The following is a 21,173-nucleotide window of genomic DNA, read 5'->3' as shown; positions in this document are numbered from 1 at the left end:
TCTTGACAACTGCTGACAAAAAGCTACAAACACTGACAGGCTCACCATGCTGTCCCTTAGATCCTCTGAATCTGATAAGAATAACTTAGTTTGCACCTTAACCCTCTCACCTGCTTCGGATGCTATAAAAAAATGCGTTAGAAAGCTCTGGTGCATCTTATCTAGTGACCCTCAGGTAGGCCATGTTTTTAAGAAACCCCCTATTTTCACCAATAAAAGAGCAAGCAACTTAAGGACAAGGTCATGAGAGCAGACTGCTACAAACCTCCTGATAAAAAACTTTTAATCCAGTTTACCGGGTGGTAATTTCTCATGTTCTAGTTGTATTCAGTGCAATGCTATGATAAGAGGAGGCTCTTTTCCTCACCCGTGTTCGGGTAAGACATATCCATTAAAAACTATTATTCCATGCAAAACTAAATATGTTGCCTATCTTTTAAAATGTCCATGCGGTTTATGTCATGTTGGGAAAACCACTAGAGAACTTCAAGTCTGCATTTCCGAACATTAAAGCACTATCAGAAATAAAGATGAAAAATCTTCAGTGGTTGACATTTGAATGAAATGTGGCATGAAGTATGCACGCTAAGATTTCAAGGTATTGAGGAGGTTAAGATCCTGAAGAGAGGGGGAACAGAGATAATGATTGCTTCAAAGAGAAGCTTTTTGGATACACACACTTCAAACTAACATCCTAAAGGTCTAAATGAGGAGCTCTACCTATGTCTTTTTTTTGTAATGTTGTTATTGGTGCTTGTTTTCGGTGCTTTTGCATTGCTTTAGTGCTGCTGATTATGTCTAGGAGAAGCAGCAGGCCTCTTTATGCTCTTTGTGTCCTCTTACATTCGGAAATGTTAGCTTTTGACAGGGGACTTCTCTCCGTTACTGTTTAGGTCTATTACACTCAGGCTGAGTAGAATTTGCATTTCACCTTACCAGAGGTGTGGACTCGAGCTATTTTTTTACCATCATGTCTCGCCTGGACTTTTGTCTTAAAAGCTTATAAAATATCAACCCTGTGGTGCACAGTCAAGCTCTATACATCTTTCTTTTCAGGACAACCTGGGCTTTAAGAATATATCTACAACAGTAATATCAGTTGGATTATGAAAAAGAAATAGGACTCTAAAGACAAAATAAAAAAACAAATCAGAATTTGAAACTCAAAGATTTTCATTAATAACACACAGTAAATAGCGACTAAGCATTTTCTTTGCACAGACTTGTTCTCCCGTCTCTTGGGGACAAAACAGTGAAAAAATAAACATTCTGTGACTAACGGTTTTCAAAATATCTAAATAAATACAAGAGAAAGTCAATATGTTTTCTTGCAGTTAGATTCATTTGTGCCGTTCCTTTAAGCAGTAGAGAAGCAACTGGTCGACTTCAACTCCCACAATGCTTTGCATCTAGTTGCCCTCATGTTGCCCTCAACAATTATGGCCGAAGAAAGCCAAAGTACATGATCGAAAATGGATTAAAAGTGGACAAAAAGACATTTACTATCGGATCTAACGCCATGGATTTAATATTTAAAGACCCTGAAAAGTCACGGAAGTTTTGGGCTCACTAGAATGGCTTCCTTAAGGGCTACGGAGACAATGGGGGTAGCAAACGATCAGCAAAATGGTCAGCTTTCAGAGGAAATAAAGAGTAAGTGTCTACGACGTACGGTTCAAAAGTTATTAACGTTTTTCTAAACTGTGTTGCTTCTTGTTGTTTATGACAACCCTGTCCTCAGAGACCCCAGAGAGTCAGCCAAGTTCTGGGCTCACTAGAAAATGTTCTGAAAGAGCTACGAATGCATGAAGAACACACATAGAAAGGCACAAAACACAGCTCTCACAGAAAAAAACAAGTGGCTCTGACTTACAGTTCAAAAGTTAGCAAGCAATTTACGAAGGGGTGTGGCTCCGGCATGGATCCGTGCCGCTGGAGCTCTAAGGGTTAATAAATCTAAGTCCACACAAAGAAGACAGACTCTTACTTCCAAATTCAAATGAAAACTTGTATATTATTACTGTTGGGTGTGCTCAGGATGGAGGAATGTGTGTAAAAGAGCGCAGAGGAAGTCCACTGACGTCGCAGGTCTTCAGTAGACTTATTCATAGAGGCGTCCTGTCCTGGCTTGGAGGTGAAGCCTCTAATGCCCTCGTTTAACTCATTTCTTCAGGCGCTTCCTGCCAACGCTCTCCCATACTCGTATTTGATGATGACTTTTGCAATGCGCATCATCATCGACGAGCCAAACACACACAGATCACATTTTGAAATGATGTAAAATTGAGTATTTTATTTGATCTTAAAAGTGCTAATGATAAAAAGTGTCAAAAGGGAAGAAACAGAAAAATGAAAGCAACAAACTGGCAGGGCAGAAGCATCTGTGAGGGGAGCTGCAGGCGTGAGGCAGGGCAGGATTTAGCCATTTGGAGGCCCAGGGCAAAGACCAGTATGGGGACCCTCCCCCTTTAGCTAAAAGCAATAATACTGAGAGGAGAAAAAATAGAAAGCATAACTTTAAGTTAACAGAGTCACAGACCTACCGTAAATGTCAAAATATGACATATAAATACCCAGACACCCGTGATTGATCAGCTCTTTGAAAAGCTTCTCAGAGCTCTAAGTCAGCACATTCTGATATTTTAAAGACTTTAGTCCAGGTGGAGCTTACATAAATTAAAACATATGCTTATTATCAGTGAAATATCTTCTGACACTACAGACATTTTTATGTTGCCTATTGCACCCCATCTAACAACACAACAATCCACCAATTTATGTTTCAGCGTTGTATAGATTGATCATCACATGCCCAGTTTTGGATTGTGGCTCTCATAATAGTATTTTTTAGACAATGTGGCTCCTGGGTAGAATAAGGGTGAGTACCGAGTAACATTATCTTTATAAAACAAAAAACTCCTGTGTGACTTATTGAGGCATTCGCTTCTTGAGCGACACTGTTTTTGTGAAGTGTTTCAGTATTTCTAATGTTTCAATAACAGACTGTCTGGCACATGACCCTCCAGTTTAGGATGGATACCTGATTTGATTTCTGGCTTCTTTTGATCCATTTTTATATTATCATATCAGGCTTTTGGCCACTAGATGGAGCTATACTTATTCAAGACTTAAATCAGAATTGTTCTTCTCTTGGATATCTAGCTCCTTTTCTGGAGCCATGAAGTCATTTGATGTATTAACTTTAATGTGCTTTTATTGAACCTTTATATAATTTTGTATGAGATAGAAATACAAAAAAGTTCTTTGCATTTCAAATGTTTAACTTGTTCTGGAGAGTCATGCCTGGAGTCCTTTAACACTGATCATTTCATGATGTATTTTTGTACTTGATTCATTTGTTTTCTGGTGTATTTATCTGTCTTTGTACAAGGTTTCAATGAGCGGTTGTGTCTTACCCAGCTAACACTAAGAGTCTTATTTTGAAGGATGTACCTGTACTGTTTGAGTTACTTCCTGTATTTAAGGTGCCCTTCTGCTCTTTGTCTACAACGCTGAAGAAGACCTACGAGTCCAAACGCGTCCGCTCTTACTATTAGCCTAAACAGTATTTTGTATGAACATACTGGCAAAGTACATCCAACACAGACCAAAGCACAGAGCCCCCCCCAGTCAACTGTTGGTAATACACTCCTGAACAATCTTTCAAGACTAGTTAGAAAATTGCAAGAATTGACATTTTTAACATTTTTCTCCGGTTTTGACCTTAATAGCTCCTTACTTTGACTTTTGTATCCTTAATTTTAAATTTTAAGTAATATTTTGACCTGTAAAACTCAAAATTTAATTTTTTTCTCTGCTTGTGACATTTTTAACTGATGATTTGGAAGTTTATCTTCCAAAATTCCAAGTTTCATACGAGGACTCAGTACTGAGGAGCTCCACCGTTCTTATTGATCACTTCAAAAATTGGTTTGAGCATGCTTGATCAGTGTTTCCAGGAGGCTAGCGGAAACGTTGCTCCAAGTGGTGAAGATGGCTTCACAAAGGGCATCCACTGTCTGGAACTGATGTCCATTTTTGTAAACTTCCCTTGCCATCCATCCCCAAATGTTCTCAGTTGGATTTAGATCATGGGAACACGCAGGATGGTCCTGAAGAGTGACATTACTCTCCTGGAAGAAGTCCTTTATCAGGCGGGTATTGCATTTCAGTAAATAACTGAAGAAGCTGGTCTGCAGGAACTACGCTTATTTGAGAAATATTTCAAACGTAAGGCTAAATATGTGTAGTCTGATCTGGCCTGAGGAAAGAAAGTTTTGATATATTTTCAGGTCCCTGTTGTCCAGTGCTGAGCAGAGCCTCTGAAGAAGACGCCTGTCTCAGAGCTGCCTGACCACATAGTCACTAACAACCACAGATACTTAGTTTTGACACAAAAATGATGGTAGCAGACGTCTGAGCCAGTCCAGGTTTGGGAGAAGAGTTTCACATCTGATCTGCTCATCTCTAATAGAAGCTCAGGGGTTTGGAGGAAGACACAGAAGCAGCCAGCGGGTCGATACGGAGGCTGCTGCCTCTGAAATGATTGGTCCCTGTGAACGCCAGGGGACGAGTGAACATTTTGTCAGCAAGGTGAATCATTAAGATGGAGCAGCATGTTGTCGTCCACTAAAAATGTCCCTGTCCAAGAGGATGAAGCCTCAGTGTGCCTTAGATAAATCACCTACAGATCTTTGAACGGCCTCCTTTGTGTTTCAACCCACTTTACATTAGAAGGTCTGACTCAGATGACATTTCTAACTTTCTGAATCCCACATTCTTAATTACTCAAGATTAGTGAGAAGATAGTAGCTCTAAGTACTCAAAAAAGAGAGTAATGTATGCCGATTGAATCCTGTTACAGAGGACAGCTACCTCATGAAGAACATCCTGTTACAGAGGACAGCTGCCTTCATGAAGAACGTCCTGTTACAGAGGACAGCTACCTTCATGAAGAACGTCCTGTTACAGAGGACAGCTACCTCATGAAGAACGTCCTGTTACAGAGGACAACGTCCTGTTACAGAGGACAGCTACATTCATGACGAACGTCCTGTTACAGAGGACAGCTACATTCATGAAGAACGTCCTGTTACAGAGGACAGCTACATTCATGAAGAACGTCCTGTTACAGAGGACAGCTACCTTCATGACGAACGTCCTGTTACAGAGGACAGCTACCTTCATGAAGTACGTCCTGTTACTGAGGACAGCTACCTTCATGACGAACGTCCTGTTACAGAGGACAGCTACCTTCATGACGAACGTCCTGTTACAGAGGACAGCTACCTTCATGAAGAACGTCCTGTTACAGAGGACAGCTACCTTCATGAAGTACGTCCTGTTACAGAGGACAGCTACCTTCATGACGAACGTCCTGTTACAGAGGACAGCTACCTTCATGAAGAACGTCCTGTTACAGAGGACAGCTACCTTCATGAAGAACGTCCTGTTACAGAGGACAGCTACCCAATGACGAACATCCTGTTACAGAGGACAGCTACCTTCATGAAGAACGTCCTGTTACAGAGGACAGCTACATTCATGACGAACGTCCTGTTACAGAGGACAGCTACCTTCATGAAGAACGTCCTGTTACAGAGGACAGCTACATTCATGAAGAACGTCCTGTTACAGAGGACAGCTACATTCATGACGAACGTCCTGTTACAGAGGACAGCTACATTCATGAAGAACGTCCTGTTACAGAGGACAGCTACATTCATGAAGAACGTCCTGTTACAGAGGACAGCTACCTTCATGAAGAACATCCTGTTACAGAGGACAGCGGTATTCATGAAGAACGTCCTGTTACAGAGGACAGCTACCTTCATGACGAACGTCCTGTTACAGAGGACAGCTACCTTCATGAAGAACGTCCTGTTACAGAGGACAGCTACCTTCATGAAGATCGTCCTGTTACAGAGGACAGCTGTATTCATGAAGAACGTCCTGTTACAGAGGACAGCTACCTTCATGAAGAACGTCCTGTTACAGAGGACAGCTACCTCATGAAGAACGTCCTGTCACAGAGGACAGCTACCTTCATGAAGTACGTCCTGTTACAGAGGACAGCTACCTTCATGAAGTACGTCCTGTCACAGAGGACAGCTACCTTCATGAAGTACGTCCTGTTACAGAGGACAGCTACCTTCATGAAGAACGTCCTGTTACAGAGGACAGCTACCTTCATGACGAACGTCCTGTTACAGAGGACAGCTACCTTCATGACGAACGTCCTGTTACAGAGGACAGCTACCTTCATGACGAACGTCCTGTTACAGAGGACAGCTACCTTCATGAAGAACGTCCTGTTACAGAGGACAGCTACCTTCATGAAGAACGTCCTGTTACAGAGGACAGCTACCCAATGACGAACATCCTGTTACAGAGGACAGCTACCTTCATGACGAACGTCCTGTTACAGAGGACAGCTACATTCATGAAGAACGTCCTGTTACAGAGGACAGCTACATTCATGACGAACGTCCTGTTACAGAGGACAGCTAACTTCATGAAGAACATCCTGTTACAGAGGACAGCTACCTTCATGAAGAACGTCCTGTTACAGAGGACAGCTACATTCATGAAGAACGTCCTGTTACAGAGGACAGCTACATTCATGAAGAACGTCCTGTTACAGAGGACAGCTACCTTCATGAAGAACGTCCTGTTACAGAGGACAGCTACCTTCATGAAGAACGTCCTGTTACAGAGGACAGCTACATTCATGAAGAACGTCCTGTTACAGAGGACAGCTACATTCATGAAGAACGTCCTGTTACAGAGGACAGCTACCTTCATGAAGAACATCCTGTTACAGAGGACAGCTGTATTCATGAAGAACGTCCTGTTACAGAGGACAGCTACCTTCATGACGAACGTCCTGTTACAGAGGACAGCTACCTTCATGAAGAACGTCCTGTTACAGAGGACAGCTACCTTCATGAAGAACGTCCTGTTACAGAGGACAGCTACCTTCATGAAGAACGTCCTGTTACAGAGGACAGCTACCTTCATGAAGAACGTCCTGTTACAGAGGACAGCTGCCTTCATGAAGTACGTCCTGTTACAGAGGACAGCTACCTTCATGAAGAACGTCCTGTTACAGAGGACAGCTACCTTCATGAAGAACGTCCTGTTACAGAGGACAGCTACCTTCATGAAGATCGTCCTGTTACAGAGGACAGCTGTATTCATGAAGAACGTCCTGTTACAGAGGACAGCTACCTTCATGAAGAACGTCCTGTTACAGAGGACAGCTACATTCATGAAGAACGTCCTGTTACAGAGGACAGCTGCCTTCATGAAGTACGTCCTGTTACAGAGGACAGCTACCTTCATGAAGAACGTCCTGTTACAGAGGACAGCTACCTTCATGAAGAACGTCCTGTTACAGAGGACAGCTGTATTCATGAAGAACGTCCTGTTACAGAGGACAGCTACCTTCATGAAGAACGTCCTGTTACAGAGGACAGCTACCTTCATGAAGAACGTCCTGTTACAGAGGACAGCTACCTTCATGAAGAACGTCCTGTTACAGAGGACAGCTACCTTCATGAAGAACGTCCTGTTACAGAGGACAGCTACCTTCATGAAGAACGTCCTGTTACAGAGGACAGCTACCTTCATGAAGAACGTCCTGTTACAGAGGACAGCTACCCAATGACGAACATCCTGTTACAGAGGACAGCTACCTTCATGACGAACGTCCTGTTACAGAGGACAGCTACATTCATGACGAACGTCCTGTTACAGAGGACAGCTACCTTCATGAAGAACGTCCTGTTACAGAGGACAGCTACATTCATGAAGAACGTCCTGTTACAGAGGACAGCTACATTCATGACGAACGTCCTGTTACAGAGGACAGCTACATTCATGAAGAACGTCCTGTTACAGAGGACAGCTACATTCATGAAGAACGTCCTGTTACAGAGGACAGCTACCTTCATGAAGAACATCCTGTTACAGAGGACAGCGGTATTCATGAAGAACGTCCTGTTACAGAGGACAGCTACCTTCATGACGAACGTCCTGTTACAGAGGACAGCTACCTTCATGAAGAACGTCCTGTTACAGAGGACAGCTACCTTCATGAAGATCGTCCTGTTACAGAGGACAGCTGTATTCATGAAGAACGTCCTGTTACAGAGGACAGCTACCTTCATGAAGAACGTCCTGTTACAGAGGACAGCTACCTCATGAAGAACGTCCTGTCACAGAGGACAGCTACCTTCATGAAGAACGTCCTGTTACAGAGGACAGCTACCTTCATGAAGAACGTCCTGTTACAGAGGACAGCTACCTTCATGACGAACGTCCTGTTACAGAGGACAGCTACCTTCATGAAGTACGTCCTGTTACAGAGGACAGCTACCTTCATGAAGAACGTCCTGTTACAGAGGACAGCTACCTTCATGAAGAACGTCCTGTTACAGAGGACAGCTACCCAATGACGAACATCCTGTTACAGAGGACAGCTACCTTCATGACGAACGTCCTGTTACAGAGGACAGCTACATTCATGAAGAACGTCCTGTTACAGAGGACAGCTACATTCATGAAGAACGTCCTGTTACAGAGGACAGCTACCTTCATGAAGAACATCCTGTTACAGAGGACAGCTGTATTCATGAAGAACGTCCTGTTACAGAGGACAGCTACCTTCATGACGAACGTCCTGTTACAGAGGACAGCTACATTCATGAAGAACGTCCTGTTACAGAGGACAGCTACCTTCATGAAGAACGTCCTGTTACAGAGGACAGCTACCTTCATGAAGAACGTCCTGTTACAGAGGACAGCTACCTTCATGAAGAACGTCCTGTTACAGAGGACAGCTGCCTTCATGAAGTACGTCCTGTTACAGAGGACAGCTACCTTCATGAAGAACGTCCTGTTACAGAGGACAGCTACCTTCATGAAGAACGTCCTGTTACAGAGGACAGCTACCTTCATGAAGATCGTCCTGTTACAGAGGACAGCTGTATTCATGAAGAACGTCCTGTTACAGAGGACAGCTACCTTCATGAAGAACGTCCTGTTACAGAGGACAGCTACCTTCATGAAGATCGTCCTGTTACAGAGGACAGCTGTATTCATGAAGAACGTCCTGTTACAGAGGACAGCTACCTTCATGAAGAACGTCCTGTTACAGAGGACAGCTACATTCATGAAGAACGTCCTGTTACAGAGGACAGCTGCCTTCATGAAGATCGTCCTGTTACACTCATCAGAACAGTCCAGTCTGCATCACTGAGACGACATGCTGATGCTTCTGTAACAGTGTTTTTTTATTAGTGGAAAATCATTTTACTGATGTACTGACAGACTGAAGTCCAGCCTGTTTCACATGCTTTTGTCAAAGAAGGGTTTTCATTATAAATTTCAGGTTGAATGATGAAGGCCTGAGTTGCTGCAGGTCACCAGTGATGCTGTAAGCGTAATAATCTCCTTTTGTCTCCCCTGTACTGTGACAAAAACCCTGCACACCTGATAACAGATAGAGGCTTCATGATGGGCCAATCAGCGTGAAAAGACACAATGGCGTGCACATGGACTTTTCTTGAGCTGACAGGCTAGCACTGCTGTAGATTGTTAATAGTGGAACTTCAGGTTGAATAAAATTGATGCCAAGGCCAGACAGGAGACGTTCAAAACAATTGACTCTGTCTGACAAGCTTTGTGGTTCTATGCTCATGTTTTAAAATGAAATGTGGTCCAGTTCCGATTTAACTGCCGCTTCCCTACAGCTACATCCAAGCTAACGGCTTCTGCAGCAGCAGTCATTGGATACACCAGCAACCTCCCTCAACGATCACAGGCTTATGCCGAAGCAGACCAGCGGGAGAGCAATAACATGTTTCCCTTTATAAAAAGCTTTCAGTGTTGCTCTCTGCCCTTGTTCATAAAAACACATTGTCCAGTTCTGACAAAACCACCGCTGTGGCTAAGTCCATGCTAGCAGCCATTGTATACAACCACTCACAACCAACCCTTCCCCTAACCATCTCAAACTCATGCTGGAGCAGGTCAGCAGAAGGGTGAAGGCATCTTTCCCAACACGAAAAGCTTTAAATGTTGTTTTTGTTCATCTCATACATAAACGTGGTCCAGTTCTAGTCAAACTGATCCAACCCTAAAGCTACGTCTGATGTAATTAATACAATACAATACAATACAATACAATACAATACAAGAACTTTATTTATCCCCGAAGGGAAATTCAATCATCTGGGAATCTCATCTGTTTACTTTAGAATTATAAAGTCTAATAGCTGATGGTATGAAAGATTTCCTAAATCTTTCTGTCCTGCAGCGCAGGGATAGGAGCCGTCCACCACCGTTGTTTCTTTGCTCATTGAGGGAGATATGAAGTGGATGATCCATGTTTCTCAGAATGGCCTCCATCTTGCTCAGCACGCGTCTCTCCACCTCATCCTCCAATGAGTTGAATTTGATTCTGACCACAGAGCCAGCTTTTTTAACCAGTTTTTTCAGACGCCTTGCATCCTTGTGTTTTACACTGCCTCCCCAGCAGACTGCAGCATAAAACAGAACATTTGCCACCACAGACTGATAAAACATCTGCAGCATCTAACTGCAGATGTCTATTGATCGGAGTCCTCTCAGGCAAAAGAGGCGGCTCTGCCCCTTTTTGTAGATGAAGTCTACGTTTTTAGACCAGTCCAACTTATTATCCAGGTGTACACCTAAATATTTATACGATGTCACCACCTCGATGTCCACGCCACGAGTGTTCACTGGCTGAAGAGGGGGTTTGGATCTGTGGAAATCTATGATCATTTCCTTTGTCTTTGAGGTGTTGAGTAGCAGGCAGTTTTTGTGACTCCAGTCACTGAAGGCACTTACCAGATCCCTGTATTCTGCTTCATGTCCATTTCTGATACATGCCACGATAGCAGTGTCATCAGAGTATTTCTGAATGTGGCAGGACTCAGTGCTGTATTTGAAGTCTGATGTATACAGTGTGAACAGGAATGGAGCCAGGACTGTCCCTTGTAGAGCCCCTGTCCTGCTCATTAATGTCCCAGAAACACAGTTCCCCAGCCTGACAAACTGTGGCCTTCCTGTCAGGTAATCTGTGATCCAAGAAACACAGGAAGGATCCACTCCCAACTCCGTGAGCTTGTCTTTGAGTATGGTGGGTTGGATGGAGTTGAATGTGTTTGAAAAATCAAAGAACATGATTCTCACATAAACTCCAGGTTCCTCCAGATGAGACAGGGCACAGTGAAGCATGAAGAGGATGGCATCATCCACTCCAATGTGTTCTTTGTATGCAAACTGCAGGGAATCGAGGTTGTCTTTGACCTCAAGCCTCTGTAGGCCTAGATTCAGCCGCTCCAGAGTTTTAATGATGTGTGAGGTAAGGGCAATAGGTCTGTAGTCATTTAGTTCAGCTGGACATTTGATTTTTGGTACCGGTAAAATACAGGATGTTTTCTATAGAGCAGGCACCCACCCCAGCTGTAGCCTCAGGTTGAAGATCCTGTGGAGAGGTTGACACAGTTGTGCAGCACAGACTTTAAGCAGCCTTGGACACACACCATCTGGGCCAGCTGCCTTCCCAGAGCAAAGTCTCCCAAGCTCCAGCCTCACCCCTGTCTCTGTGACAGAGAAGGGAACAGGTGCTAGAAGGGCTGCAGCTGTGGAGACATGTGTAGGAGACGGAGAAGGAGAAGGAGGAGCTATAGTGGGGATTTCCATATGTTGAGGAGAAGAAGGAGGAGCAGCAGTGGAAGTAGGTGTGTCCACATGCACTGGAGGCAGCCATTACAGTCGGCTTTGAGTACAACTAAGCCCCGCCCATTGTCCAGCTCTGCTCTGTATGGCTCCGAAATCACCGTCACTCGCTCAGTCAGGCAGGCAGACACATACAGACCCATGACGAGTGCTGACCAGAACGACTTGAGGTTATAATTGCTGCCATCAGTGATCAACTGAGTACTGAGATAAAGCCTTGAATGTCAATGTGATATTTCAGTTTTTTTTTTTTTTATCTCTAATAATATTCTGTTTGAACTTAGTCAGGATGGGGTATTGAGTGTAGATTAATGAGAGAAAAGAGGAATTTTAATGACTGTAGCATCAGACACATAAACTGAAATAAGAGAGGTCTGAATGCTTCCTGAATGAACTGTTTTCAAACAGTCTGATGTTGATGTTGTCTGATGTCTGATGAGGATAACAGCTCCTTATTTCCTTTTTATTGCCTGTCAATTTCCCCTGCGGTGAAATCCTCTAAATAGAAGCTCTGAGCAGGCGTTTGCCACCTTGAAGGATGCAATTAAGTCGAGTCAGATGTGAATGCACGGCTCTTTGGACTAAACATATCCTGTTTGAGGTGCTGTAGGTGGGCGGGGGGGCTGACAGTGACAGACGTGCAGGTAGAGGAAGCTGCCAGCTTCACTCTCTGCTCTAAGCACATGTGAGAGGAGGCTTGTTCCTCCTGATTAACATCCTCCAGCTCTTTACGGCTGAGGACTTTAAATGAAGGTTTGATGCTTTAATAAGCTGCCTTTGGCCCTCTGGATATAGAAATGGAAGAAGAAGAGGCTCAGATGATCAGCTGACAGGTTTATGACGAGCTAAGGAGAAGTGACAGATGGACCAACAGCCCTCATCTCACTGTCACCACACACTAAAGACTGCACCCCTAACCCCGTCAGAATACTGCTGGGAACATAACCTCCACATTCAGTCCGAAAAATAAGCCCCGCCTCTCACCTGCCTGTCATGTAAACATGATATTAAAGCGAGCGCTGCAGAGATTCTCTTCATATTTCTAAGATTTACTGACAGTTACAGGCTAGAGGAGATGATGCAGTTGTTTTATTTTCCTCCAAATCTTTGGTCCACAGGTTCCTTCTCTCTCTGCAGCAGATTCCGTGTCCTACTTCCTTCAACCTTCAGGAGGTGAAAATAAAAAAGTCCTCTGATCCTCTGCAGAGATGGAGCGCTCTCACAGCGAAGGTCAAAGGTCAGATCTGGACATTCTGGTGTTTTTCTAGAACCAGAGAAGTTCACACTTTAGTTATTTCACACCAGCTGTCAGCATGTCTGCTTCCTTTAGTACGACTCCTCTGCTACCAAATATGACTAAAATAAACACTGGATCATCCTGATTATATCTGTGAGATATAAATATCCTCCCCTCTCTGTTGAATACCTTAAATCTTTTTGATTCGAGCCAGCAGCAGCAGGAGGAAATGCTTCATAAACGCTGGTGTGTAATCCTCAAACTCTGTCATTTCTCTTTACCAACACTAACAGTGAACACCAGGGGCCTTTAGTGCAAATAATTCAGACAAAATTATTCACATGTAACAAATAAACACAAGCTTTGACACCAGCAACAAAATGCAGCTGATATTTTTTCTAACCGTGGTTGATTTGTTTCAAAGCACAGGTGTCAAACTCATGGCCCGGGGGCCAAATCTGGACCGTAAGATGATCTCATATTTCTGTTCTAACTGTCCCATCAGTCTGAGGTCTGCAGATTTCCTCAAGTATAAAAATGTGAACTTATCCTGATGATTGAAGAAATCCTTGTTAAGTCATCAAATCTGAAAAAGTAAAAGTAAAAATATTTAGATAAGAGGTCAGGAATGTGGGAAAAGAAATTAATTTGTGTTTTAATTTCACATTTTAAATTTAGCATCAGTCAGGACTCAAACTTAGAATTTTGACTTTTATTTCATACTTTGAGCATTTCAACTCATAATTTTGACTTCTCATAAAATATTTTGAGCTTTAAGATTCATAATTGTAATTTCTAAGTGATATTTTGACCTTTTTAACCAATTATTTTGTATTTTATCTCATATTTTCAACTCCGAACTTTGACTTCATAATTCCATATTTTGACCTTTTAGACTCATGATTTTGACTTTCTTTCTAATGTAAAAAACTTTGTTTTTGAATTTCATGTTTTCACCTTTTTGAACTAATAAATTTACTTTTCTCAGATTGTGAGCCTTTAAACTTATCGTTTTAAGTTTTTAAATGTCAAAATCATTGACCATCAGTGCTAAGTTTTTTTTATTTTACTACTGGTTAAATGAGGTAGGCAGTTTCTGGTTGAAAAGGTGACCCTGTTAGGCCCTCAGGTTAGACCTGAATCCAGAATCTGGCCCCTGCTGTGACTGAGTTTCCGGCCCTGGAACGGGCTAATGTTAAAAATATGTGCTTACGTGTGAAATTACCCATTTTTAGTCTGTTCTCTTAAATGTTTAAATATATCTGACACTTCATCGACTAAGAAATGCTGAGATATTTTATATTAAAGTTAATCTGTGTTTCATATCCAGCTGATAAATATGGGCCTGTTGTCTAGTCAGCTAGCACCCTGCTTTACCGTTTTTCAGAAATCTTCAGCAAAAGTTCCGTTTTTTCTTGTGGCACATTCCAGACAAAAACATCACTGAGGGGAGATTCATAGGCAGGTCGGATATCATGGAGATTCCCAAATGAATGAATGGACTTCCGGTTAACCGTACGTATGTGGAAACGAGGGGTCATGCAGGGATTTAGTAAACCTATTTTTAAATGGACTAAAGTGTATGCTTACTGAAAAAGGATCATTAAAAAGTTCATTAAGGGCCTTTTGACTTTTGATTTTTAGAAAATGTAGTCCAGCATTCTGAGCGCTCAGCGCCATGTGCAGAAAAACACCCTTGGCATCAGCTGTTTTTATGCCGCACCTCTCTGCTAGTTCTCAGCTGCTGCTGCACAGGATTTGTTGGCATTGTCTGCATGACTTCTGTGTGGTATTTGCTTGAAATAAATAAATATGAAGCACATCGAGCTATTTTAAAACTACAGTACACATTCCACCAAGAAAAGATTTATTTTTCTGTAACAGAGCAACAATAAGTACTGGCGAGAAGCGCCCTGGAGTCGAGGCCCTGAGCGCTGCCAGCGGGTTAAAGCCGGCTTTAGACACCTAAAGCTAAAATAAAACACGGGTGGACTTTGGTGAAAGGTAGGGGTCTTTACAGTGGGATCATTGAAGGGTTTCCTCCCCACTTTCTGCAGATGTTTTCTCTGCGGCTCCTTCGTCTTATCAGGCAGAGCCTCTGAGGTCCCAGCAAGCGCTCCGGCTCCACGGGGAGGACGATTGATTACAATGTCTGAGGAAATCCGGATGTGTGGAGGAGAGGCAGGGGGGAGAGGATTATCCTGTACCACACTGGGACAGCACACAGCCGCTGACATCGAGGATGATGGGCTGTGTAATCATTGTTTTACAGTATCACCCACAAACCCCACTATAGGGGGTCTGACAGAGCCACCATCAGCCCACCTCCTCCCAGAGGCTCCATCAGGACCCAGGGTCACCCTAATGAAGGGATGGTGCACTAACACGTTCACAGCAGGGGGTCAAAGGAAATGAGGAGGAGTGACATTACTGATGTCCATGATCAGAATATTAAAACTAGAATCCTGATGCTTACAGATGTTCCCACTGAGGGATTTTATCCTACTCTCCATGAAGGAACCTCCTTTAGTTCATTCTTACCGTCTGTTTGACTGAGGGGTAAAAATATTATCATAGCTTTTAGTGCTCTAGTTCCTCCTGATGATCGGATCTTTTCTGCTGATCAGGATTATTGACATAACTGCTGTTAGTTTTACTAATTCACCAATATTGAAAAGAGATTTTCAAGTTGCCCATAAATTTTATGTGTTGTTTTTTCCTCGTACTGTCCCGGTGACGGCGGTCAGCACAGCTGCAGCAAACTTAGACCAGATCGGTTTGAAGGTTGTTCTCAGCTGTGTGGGCTCAACCTGAGGCAGATGGTCTGAGCTGGCACCTGGTCTTTGGGAGGTTAAGCAAAAGTCTCAAGGCCCACCTTATTCATATAGAAATGGACTCTTTATATGATGTTACAGTCAGGTCTGCCATTAGGGGGCATAAAGGAGAGAGCTTCCAGAGTCCCAGCCGACTGTGGGATCATGGAGGTCAGCAGAACCACGGTCCATAGTTAAGTTAAGCTGTGATAACCGACATATTTAACCCCAATACTAAACACTCTTAAGCAACAAAAGTAAGCTTTATTTGTTTGTGCTATGGTGCCATATAGCTTTCTTAAAACATAATCCTCTTAAAATAGAATTACTGTTTTCTTGGTAAAAATGTGGATAAGCACACGGAACTAAAAGAGTAAATTAATGCTGACTTCATGGCTAGGCCGTAATGTGACTAAATATCAGGACGCAAGAAAAAAAAAGATTATATATATATATATATATATATATATATTCTTGTATATATATGTATATATATGTGTATATATATATATATATATATATATATATATATATATATATTCTTGTATATATATGTATATATATGTGTATATATATATATATATATATATATATATATATACAGTTGAAACCAGAAGTTTACATACACTATATAAAAAGGCACATGAACTTTTTTTTCTCACCGTCTAACATTAAATCAGATTAAACTTTTCCTGTTTTTGGTCAATTAGGATTACCAAAATTATTTCTATTTGCTAAATGCCAGAATAATGAGAAAAGGATTTTTTTTAGACAATTTTTATTACGTTCTTTAAAGTCAGAAGTTTACATACACTAAGATTACTATGCCTTTAAACAATTTGGGAAAGCCCAGGTGATGATGTCATGTCTTTGGAAGCCTCTGATAGGTTTATTGACAACATTTGAGTTAATTAGAGGCACACCTGTGGATGTATTTTAAGGCACACCTGAAACACACTGCTTCTTTGTGTAACATCATGGGAAAATCAAAAGAAATCAGCCAAGATATCAGGAAGAGAATTGTGGACTTGCACAAGTCTGGTTCATCCTTGGGTGCAATTTCCAGATGCCTGAAGGTGCCACGTTCATCTGTTCAAACAATTATACGCAAGTATAAACACCATGGGAATGTCCAGCCATCAGGAAGGAGACGGGTTCTGTGTCCCAGAGATGAACGTGCTTTGGTCCGAAAAGTGCATCTCAACCCAAGAACAAAAGCAAAAGACCTTGTGAAGATGCTGGCTGAAGCTGGTGAGAGTGTGTCATTATCAACAGTCAAACGAGTCCTGTACCCACATGGGCTGAAAGGCCACTCTCCCAGGAAGAAGCCATTACTCTAAAAGAAACATGAAAAAGCCAGATTACAGTTTGCAAATGCACACAGGGACAAAGACCTTAATTTTTGGAGACATGTTCTGTGGTCTGACGAAACTACAATTTAACTTTTTGGCCATAATGACCATCGTTACATTTGGAGAAAAAAGGGGGAAGCTTGCAAGCCTGAGAACACCATCCCAACTGTGAAACATGGGGGTGGCAGCATCATGTTGTGGGGTTGTTTTGCTGCAGGAGGGACTGGTGCACTTCACAAAATAGATGGCATCATGAGGAAAGAACATTATGTGGAAATACTGAAGCAACATCTCAAGACATCAGCCAGGAAGTTAAAGCTTGGGCGCAAATGGGTTTTCCAGATGGACAATGACCCTAAGCATACTGCCAAACTGGTTACAAAGTGGCTTAAGGATAACAAAGTCAATGTTTTGGAGTGGCCTTCACAAAGCCCTGATCTCAATCCCATTGAAAATTTATGGGCAGAGCTGAAAAGGCATGTGTGGCTCAGTTACACCAGTTCTGCCAGGAGGAATGGGCCAAAATTCCTGCAAACTATTGTGAGAAGCTTGTGGAAGCATATCCAAAACGTTTGACCCAAGTCATACAGTTTAAAGCAATGCTACCAAATACTAATGAAATGTATGTAAACTTCTGACTCTCAAGAAAATAATAAAAAAATGTCTAAAAAATGATCTCTGTCATTATTCTGGCATTTAGCAAATAGAAATAATTTTGGTAATCCTAATTGACCAAAAACAGGAAAAGTTTAATCTGATTTAATTTTAGACGGTGAGAAAAAAAAAGTTTATGTGTCTTTTTATATAGTGTATGTAAACTTCTGGTTTCAACTGTATGTATGTATATGTGTGTGTGTATATATATATATATATATATATATGTATGTATGTATACAGTGCTTAACAAATGTATTAGACCACCCTAACCCTAACCAAAGTCAGGTTTCTGCCACAGCTGCCCTAAATTAACAGCATTGGTAATTACCAAAATCATTTTTGATGTTTCTGCAATGGTTAATACACCAATATGTAGAAGCTCTTTAACCCAAATGATATTTTTAATGCTAAAATAGAATTATTATTGTTATCCATAAATTTTCAAATTTACTGAGTTACAAAAAACTGAAACAATATTAAAGCGCATTAATATTTCTTGATTAATATGTCAAATTATAGTTATTTACTGTCATTCCTGAACAGAAAAATGAGTTTTAGTGGTTGAATGTTATGCTTGATTCATTTCTGACTTCTCAGAGAAGCCCAGTGAGCCGGCTCAAATTTGGGTGAATCCAGTTTGAAATTCCTCATTCCTGTTCAAAATGGTAAAACATTTTTAGTTTTAGTTTTTAGTTTTAAAAAAGTTTTTGGCAGATATCTAAAATATTTATATTTTTTCGTTTTTATGACAGGTGGTCTAATAAATTTGTTAAGCACTGTAGTGGGCTGTCAATTAATTTTTTTTTTTTCATCTCACAAATTTCACAGTTAACTCAAGATTAATGGCAAATTAATTGCACTTTTGTTCAAAATGTACCATACTGGACTATTTCTCTAGATTTAAATACCCTTATCAACACAAGTGGACAAAAATGCGTGTCTGTTCATGTCAACAACTCAAAACAACGACAGATAAAGTCCAGAAAATTCTCTAGTCTAAGCTCAGAGATACTGAACACTCCAAAAACATGCTGAGAGCATACCATGGTAAACTCAAGCCCAGGGTGTAGCTAGGGATTTTGGGCCCCTAGAAAGAATATTACACAGGCCTCCTTTGCCAGGCAACAAATGTTGTGTAAGTTTTACAAATATATATGTATTTTAATGTAATTTGAAGCATAATTTCCCCATTTATAAGCAACTTTTTACCATGGTTAAACTGAATTTACTTCCATTATTTTGCAGTGCTGGACTAAACCATTTGGACATTATTAAGGGAGAAGCAGAGACCCCCAGTATTTATTTTACTCTAATACAAATTTCAGTCTTTTGACCGATTCATTCAGTCACTTTTGATTTAATATTGACACTAGTTACTAAGAAAAAACAAACCAAAAAAAAAAAAACACTTTTCATTGCAGGCTCCTTAAGGGCCCCTCCCTACTGTAGGCCCGGGTAATCAGTATCCTTTTTCCTCCTGTGCTACGCCCAAGCCCAAGCCCAACAAGGACAACAGCATGGCTAAGGGGGCGGCTCTCTGCATTGGCGGTGCGCTCGGCCAGTGAGTGGTACGAGCTATTCAAGGCCCCGTCCACATGGAGACGAATTCAGGAGTATGCACATACCTTTTCTGTCGTTCGGTGTTTCATCCACGCGGAAATGACGTTTTGGGTGACTGGAAACAATACTTTTTGAAAACGGGTCCCAGAGTGCACACATCCATAAACAGCTACCGTTTCATGTCCGTGTGGATGGCCGACTGCATCTTTCTTGAAACGATTACTTCACACATAGCGTAATTCTCTTGAGACACCTGTGTGGGTCCAGCCAAAACAACAATGGCGGTTTACAGGATTGTGTTCATGCTGCAAAAGTTACTGAGCTTATTATGGCTTTTACAGCAAAATCTGATGCTCCTTTACCTCCACCGCGAAACGCACACACCATGATGTTCTTCATACAACACGGAGGACAACCAGAAGGGCAACTAGAAGAAAGTGCGTGTCAGTTTACTGTGATCTTCTTCTCTCTTTTGGTGCATTTCTGTGGCAGCAATACAGCGCCACATAGAGGCTTGGCACGTATACTACAGCGTTTTCAATCATTTTCAGTGGTTCTCTGCTTACGCGGATATTTCCTAAAATGATCCCGTCTTTATGGGAAACTTTTTCAAAATGAAACGGCAATATATCGTTTTTGTCTGCGTGTGGACGAGGCCTAAGACTCTACGAACTCCTGGTAGCTCAGTTCACGTCATCAGTACGAGCGAATCACTTCAGTTTTATCTGGCATGCAAGCATACGCGTTGAACCGACAAGGGACGCACTTCGACCCGTATTTCCAGTTTTATCTGGCATGATCTGAAAGCTGAACCTGCCATTCAAAAGTCTCTGTCCTTTATCCATTTCAGCTCGCTTGCACTGCATCACGGCGGCACTGCTTCCTGATTTGGCAAAGTTGAGGGTCACCCAGAGCGTGCATGTGTTGATTGTGCAACAAAGAAATTGGTAGAGTTAAATGGGCTGATGTGGAAAAATTGGTCAAAAAGTGGCCAAACAATGGCATAAATGGTAAAAAAGAGGTTTAAAGTGATAAAATAAAATCTGGCAAAACTGGGCAAGAATGAGGTAAAAAATGGTAAAAAGTTTTTTTTTTAAAGGTAGCACAATATGAGTGTTCTGAGCTCTGAGTGTTACTGAGGGTCAGCTCTGACCGTTACTGAGGGTCAGCTCTGACCGTTACTGAGGGTCAGCTCTGAGTGTTACTGAGGGTCAGCTCTGACCGTTACTGAGGGTCAGCTCTGACCGTTACTGAGGGTCAGCTCTGAGTGTTACTGAGGGTCAGCTCTGACCGTTACTGAGGGTCAGCTCTGACCGTTACTGAGGGTCAGCTCTGACCGTTACTGAGGGTCAGCTCTGACCGTTACTGAGGGTCAGCTCTGAGTGTTACTGAGGGTCAGCTCTGACTGTTACTGAGGGTCAGCTCTGACTGTTACTGAGGGTCAGCTCTGACTGTTACTGAGGGTCAGCTCTGAGTGTTACTGAGGGTCAGCTCTGACTGTTACTGAGGGTCAGCTCTGACTGTTACTGAGGGTCAGCTCTGACTGTTACTGAGGGTCAGCTCTGACTGTTACTGAGGGTCAGCTCTGACTGTTACTGAGGGTCAGCGCTCTTAGTGACCTTTCTTAAATGATCTATACTTATCAGCTACAGCTGTTCGTTCGCTCCAGACTCAGGCAGGATTAGTGAGACTGTGCTTTTGCTGAGGGGGTCACAGAGGTAGAAGGAACAACGAGTTGACTTGTAAAACACCTCGCCATTATGGTGGTGCTTTAATGCCGGGCTA

This window comes from Cheilinus undulatus, linkage group 8 (genome assembly GCF_018320785.1).
Source record: "Cheilinus undulatus linkage group 8, ASM1832078v1, whole genome shotgun sequence".
Lineage (NCBI taxonomy): Eukaryota > Metazoa > Chordata > Actinopteri > Labriformes > Labridae > Cheilinus > Cheilinus undulatus.
The sequence above is the reverse complement of the archived record's forward strand: the minus strand, read 5'-3'. Positions refer to the sequence as shown.